The 6,240-nt window shown below is 51.1% G+C and overlaps 1 protein-coding gene across 1 annotated transcript in view; it reads right to left on the reverse strand.

Moving 5' to 3' along the window:
• MBD6 (methyl-CpG binding domain protein 6) overlaps positions 1-1,796 on the reverse strand; it is a 29,111-nt gene extending 27,315 nt beyond the window's left edge. Inside the window, exon 1 of the mRNA XM_083428195.1 lies at positions 1,600-1,796. The gene's annotated coding sequence lies outside the window, so the exon portion shown is untranslated. The remainder of the gene's footprint in view (positions 1-1,599) is intronic.
• Positions 1,797-6,240: the final 4,444 nt, after the last annotated feature.

The raw sequence follows: 6,240 nt of genomic DNA on the forward strand, positions 1-6,240 counted from the left end.
GATCCAGAGGTGGAATGTATAAAAATCATGTAAGGGCCCCATTGCAGAAGCCTATTCTGACCTGTGGCGAGAGAATGGGAAAGGGAATATTATGCTACTGGCACAGGGTAACCCTGGCTGTTTGATATGCTTCATTGTCTAGCTATGTGATCTGGCTCTTCTAAAATGGCATGTATTTTCAGTTCAATGGCATGTGGAGAAAAGGGTAGGCCTCTCATGTATTGTATTGCTGGTACTCTGATTATTGAAACACAAGGCCAGGTCAGATTATATTCTGCAAGGTGTTGGACATTCTGTTTTTACCATTTTCAACAAATGCACATCTAGAATTTGCCCAAAACCACGACACAGACCAGAAACAGAGGAGACTCAAACACAGCTCTTTTGTGGCATACACTTCAAACCTATTTTGAAAAGCCCTGAGATACTTTGAGGAATGAAGCAGCATAATCTAGAGACAATAAGCCTTTGCCATTAATTGCCACTGCCTGGATCCATGCAAGCCAGTCCCCTTCAGCAGGAACCAACTGCTATCCAATTGTCCCATTTGGACATTTTACGTGCCTTGGCTACCCAGAAGTTTCCCTGTTAGATGAAGAACAAGCAGGACAACAACATGACAGAACTTGTAAAAATATTGGCAGCTGTCCATCTTGAACTGGTGAGCAGCCAAGGGCAGTTGTGTGATTTGGAGAAAGAGACCCTAGGCTTGGAGGTCCTACTCTGCCTCGGACTTGCCACAGTGACCACAAGAAAACATAGTCACCTCTTATTTCAGTCTGAATTATTCAGGAAGCTGCAGTCTCCTAAGCAGTCCCCTTTTTGTGCACTTAATACCTCTGAAATCCCACTTCTACTCAGCTCAGAGACTGTGTGTGTGCATGAGTAGGGCCAGATTCGGATTGGAGGAGAAGCACTCTCTTTACCACCACACCCCCATTCAACAAGACCTGAAATTTATCAACACAAGAATGGGAAATGTGCAGAGACCCGGTTCCTGTCGCTGTGTGATCCCTTTTGTAGGAAATTATAGTTGTGGTGGGTCATCCTTCCTATCCAAAAGAACTTGCCACCTGCTGTTGGGTGTCTGAAAAGTGGGGAGGGGGGAATCTCAAGTAGGGGCGGTGCTTCTAATAGTGTTGGCCCTACTCTTTCCTCCACCACAGCAGCAGCAGCAGCAGCAGCTGAATTGGGCAGAGTGAGGCCTGGACACCGCCTCCACCTTAAGGGAGGCAGAGGGCAGCCAACCCCTTTCCGACCTTAGCAGTTCGTGCGTGCATCCGGATTTGGGGTGGGTGGGAAGGTGCCTGCTGGACTCGCCGCCCGAGATTTCATTCCCGGCTTCTCCCCCTTCCCCGCAGGGAGAGCTGCCCTCCGAGAGGCGGCCGCCAAGTCGCCTTTTCTCTGCCCCCACCGCCCCGCTCCGAAGGCGAAGCTTCCATAACTCCGGCAGAAGTTTGAACTGTCAAGAGGAGCTGGCGGGGTGGGCGAGGGTGGGCCACGGGCTCGGCTCCGGGCGCTGGCGGTCCCCGCGCCCGTGCCCAGTGCACCACCCGGCGCGGCGGCTGCCGAGAGTGCCCGGGGCCCCTTGGCACTTACCTCGGTTCATGATGCCCCTTCCCCAGCTGCTGCCGCTGCAGGCTCCAACTTGTCGCCCGCCCTCCCTCCCGGGGCTCCGGGCGGCGCCCCCCGCCGCGGCGGGTGCTGGGTGGGTGGGGGGTCAGGCTGCAGGGGCTCGCGGGTGCTCTCCGCCCCCACCCACCCCCAGCGCCTGTCTCGCTCGCTCCCTCCCCCCGGACTCGGTGCCAGGAAGAGGAGGGGGTTGAGCAAGGAGCTTCCTCCCTGGCATGCGCACTGGGGGCCGGGGTGGGGGCGGGGAGGAGCAGCCCTGGGAATTCCGCTCCCGTCTTCCTCCGCTGCGCGCTCAGGGCGCACGAGCGGCGCTGGGCGCACGGGGCTCCGGGTAAAACGCGGCCCGGGGTTCCGGGGCTGAGGCGAAGTCCCGGCGCGGAAGGAGGAGCGGCGCTGCAGGATCCCTGTGGCGTCTTGTTTTAAGACCGTGCCATCCCTCTCTTCTCTTAAGGAGCGCTGGAAGTCGAGCTGCCCTCCGTGGCGCCCCGGCTGAGCCACAGAGTGGCTGCAAAGTGGGGCGTGTGGGTTTTTGTTCAGAGTAGAAACCTCGGGGTCACGTATTTCCTCGACTCCCCGCCCCGGCATTGCACCGAGAAAGGGGCGCACTGCTCGAGTAGGACTAGTGGTGCAGCAATTAAAAAACTGCTAAGCAGGTGCGGTATGGTTTCTAATTGGATAGGGGACCGTGTGTTGAGATGCCTGCATTGCAGGGGGTTGGACTAGATGACCCTCTGGATCCCTTTGATTCAATTACTGTTTCACACCCACACCCCTCTTCTCTGTGTCACGCACACACTCGTATAGGGAGAAGTCAACAAAGTGTTGACAAAGTGTTGAGTTCGTACAGAGTTGTGCAGACCATTACAATGAGACTGTGTGCTTTCAAGTTACACCTACGATCTATACTGTCAAGACACAGCAGGTCAAGGGATTGCCCATGAGAGACCAGAGAACCAAGTTTGGCCATATCACAATGCAAGAAGTGGCAGCAACTTTGAAGGGAGGATTTAATACCTAAGTCTTGGGATATTAAGTGTACTCACTTGAAGTACGCAACTATGTGGTGGGGGAAGAGAATGTTGCCTCCATACCCAGACTGTCCGCTTACTTGAACACTGTTGCCAACAGAAAGCTGAACTCACAGTTCATGTTAAGAATCATCGGAATTGCCTTGCTGGATCAAAGCAAAGGTCCATCGGTTTCTGTGATACTCACAAACAGGTCCCAGCTCTCAGCTGCTTGGCCCCAGCATCAGCACTTGGAGGTGCCCTGCGTCTCAAGGTGGCAAGCTCCATTTAGCTGTTGACTGGTAACAGTTCATAGACCTGTCCGCTATGATTAGCTACACTTTATGGCAAGCTTCCCCAGGTGTTTTTGACTACAGATCCCTTCATCCTGACCAATGGTTTGAATTGTAATAAAAAATAATAATCCAGAAGGCACCAGATTGGGGAAGGTTGTGCAAACCAGGGGTGGGGAAATTGTGACCCTTAGATGTTGTTGAACTCCAGCCAATGAGGCTAATGGTCAGGGGTGATGTGAGCTGGAGTCCAAAAACCTATGGAGGGCCACAGGTTCCCTGTCCCTGTAAACTAATGGTCCTTGCCACTCCTTGTGTCAGTGATCCTTGTGTGTGGTAGTGTTTATGACTATAAACATGGTGTGATTAGCTTGGAAAAGTAAGGAACAAGCTGGCAGTCTAAGACCCGGTTTACATGGGCAGGGGTGATGAAAGGCTGGTACAGGTTGGTACACACATGACCCTGTTGGGTATTAAATATTAAAGTACTGAAGAGGAAATCTAAGTGTTACACATGCAGCTTATGAAAGACATAGCAGAACATCAGTCAGGGATTGAAAGGGTGCAGGAATTGGACACTGGGGTTTGGGACACTTGCAGGGCACACAATTTATGGGATAAGCAGGGAGTTGTATGAGAACAGCTGGCATAGTAAATGGAGAGAAACCTGCAGTTATGGTTCAGGGGGCCCCTGCTGGCAACATCTGAGTCATGTTTGGTGGTATAGCAGGAAATCACTTTAATGAGGCCCAATAAATAACCTATGCCCAGTCCTCATCCTGCCACAAACTCCCAGTGTGATCCTAATCAGAATAAGTCTCATGTTGGAGTTGGAGGAATCTACTCTGCATGAAGGACTCCCATGCAACTCCCACATTCAAAAAGCTTATTTGAGTCAAATCTATGGATGGTTCTCTACAGCAGACACAGCTAGTCTGAGTGACCCAGAGATCTGCCATAATGAAGTCACAAATTGGTGCATCTCATTTCAATGGACCTGCTCCCAATGGAATCCAAGCAGAACAATGGAGCTGGAAAAGGCGGGGGCAATTACTAGTAGACTATAGTAGACTAAAGGATGCTTTATGTTATTAAACCATTAGCCAGGGGGAAAACTAGGCTTTATTTCACCCAGGTCAAAGGCCCAGTTTGGCACACATACCTCCAGTATTTGAATTTGACTCTTTGGTTTAAATCTGTGTAGGTTTTAAATGACACAGAGCAGGGGTTGTCAAATTATGTTCAGCAGAACACTGTTTGTGTATCTTATGTGAAGTCCTCAGTGAGATTGGTAATGGAAGGCGAGGCTACTTCCAAGTCAGTTTTGCCTGCCCGTTTACCCACAAACAATCGTCTTCTTCAAAGTTGCATTGGGCATGTTTGACAGCGCACTCTTAGTTTGCATGGGCCTAGCTCACCAAGCCTGGCTAGCACACACTGCACACTGAGTATGCAGACTAGAATGGCCCCAGAATCTTCCACAACATGCAGGAGTTTCAGGGAAGACAGAGAGGTGTTCCGTGGCAGACAAGTAGATGAACAAAGGATTCGTTGAAGACAGAACATTTGACAACAGCAGTAACTGGTCATGAAAGCTCAGGAACTGCATGAAATACAACTGGGAGATCAAACAATATCAACATTGCATGTCTACTGAAGGTGACCTTCAAAAGCAATTCTAACTCCTCTTATTTAAATGTTCAGTCCTGTTTAACAAATCCAAGTAGCACTCCAATTTGGGTGTTTTGCTTGAATACTACATTCATTTTGATGAAACCCTTATAAAAGATTTAGGACTGGCATCTGGTATATTGTTTTAGCCAATTTTTAAGTAAAATAGTAAGCATGGATACTGAAAGCAATGGGACTTTATTGTAGGACCTAAAATAGCAAGTCTGAGAGCTACTTATGTTAAGTAGCCTTAACTGTCACACCAGGACCAATTATGAAGGAACTCTTTATCCTGAGCCCATTTGGGGGGGGGGGGGGGAGTGAGGCTGTTAATGTTCCTGTTTTATGTTTCTCTTTCCAGACCATCACCACCTCTGTAACCAGGGCGGGATACTCTTAATGTGGTGTGCACATGCTCATAAGTAGTCTGACAATCTGAAATCTTAAAACACATTACATGGAAGCAAATCAAACTGTTAGAACTGGGCTACACTTGGCTACCTCCTCTCTTTACCTCGTATGAGATTCCTCCTCCTGGAGGCATGTTTAGAAATTTATTTTGTACGAATGCAACACTGCATTATTTAACTAGATTAATTTGTAAAAACCCCCACTTATGAGCAATAAAAAGTTAGTCCACAGGCAAAAACGTTCTTTTTCAACCAAGCCTTGGGCTATTTTAACAGGTCTATATCCTTTTAAATGTGTGTAGGGGTATTGGTTTGTTCTTATTATGCACTTTGTGGTTTTATTCTGTATTTTTATACCATGAACTGCCCTGAGATCTTTGCATGTAATTTTTTTTAATTGTTAAATTATTATTTTTAATAGACCTACAAGTACACGGGCGGAATTCAGCTCCTTAAAATGTATTCCTCCTTTCTCAAACAGGAGGGAGATGCCCATTGAGATGGCCGCCTGCTGTGACCACCTTAAAAACAAAGAAATGAGGTTTTCCCCCATTCCAGAACCGTTTTATTCACATGCACATATGCATTTATTACATAAAGCTGAGACGGTGAAAAGACTTTAAGGTTTCTCTGGCCGAGCAGCGAATTATTTTGCTAAGCGCTTTGTCGTCGTTGCCGCTGTCACTCGCTACTCGCTCCGCATGGAAGGGCCAGTGCGCGGCCCGCAAGCGCCGCTTCCGCTCCTTCCCCGGGGAGGGAGGCCTGGCCCTTTAACGGAGCGGCGGGCGGGGCGTGACGTCACAGGCTTTCCCACCGGCCCTTCCCCTCCCCCCCCCCGCCCGGCCTCCTCGACGCGGCTGGGCCTAGGCCCTTCTGAGGGCGCTGCGGCAGTTCGCGGGTGGCCGGGCGGGGTGAGGGAACCAGGCGCGCCCGGTGTGAGAGGAGCCCTGAGAGGCCCAAGGTCGCCGCCGCCGGTTACCAGGACGTTGCATCACCCTCCCCGCATGACTCACCTCCTTCAGACTCGTGACCCTGACGGAGGGAGGGGGAGGGGAGGAGTCACTTCCGGGGGCGACGCGGCAGTCTCCACCCGCCCTTCGGGAGGCGGGGCGCGGCGGAAGGGCGGCGGCGGTGGGGCGGGCGCGCTCCGCCCGAGGCAGGGCCCGGCGCCGCCGATTGGCCGCGGGTGGCGCAAGGGTTGCGTCATGCGGTGGGGGCGGGGGGCGG

This window comes from Podarcis tiliguerta (genome assembly GCF_965153285.1).
Source record: "Podarcis tiliguerta genome assembly, chromosome: 2".
NCBI classification, from domain to species: domain Eukaryota; kingdom Metazoa; phylum Chordata; class Lepidosauria; order Squamata; family Lacertidae; genus Podarcis; species Podarcis tiliguerta.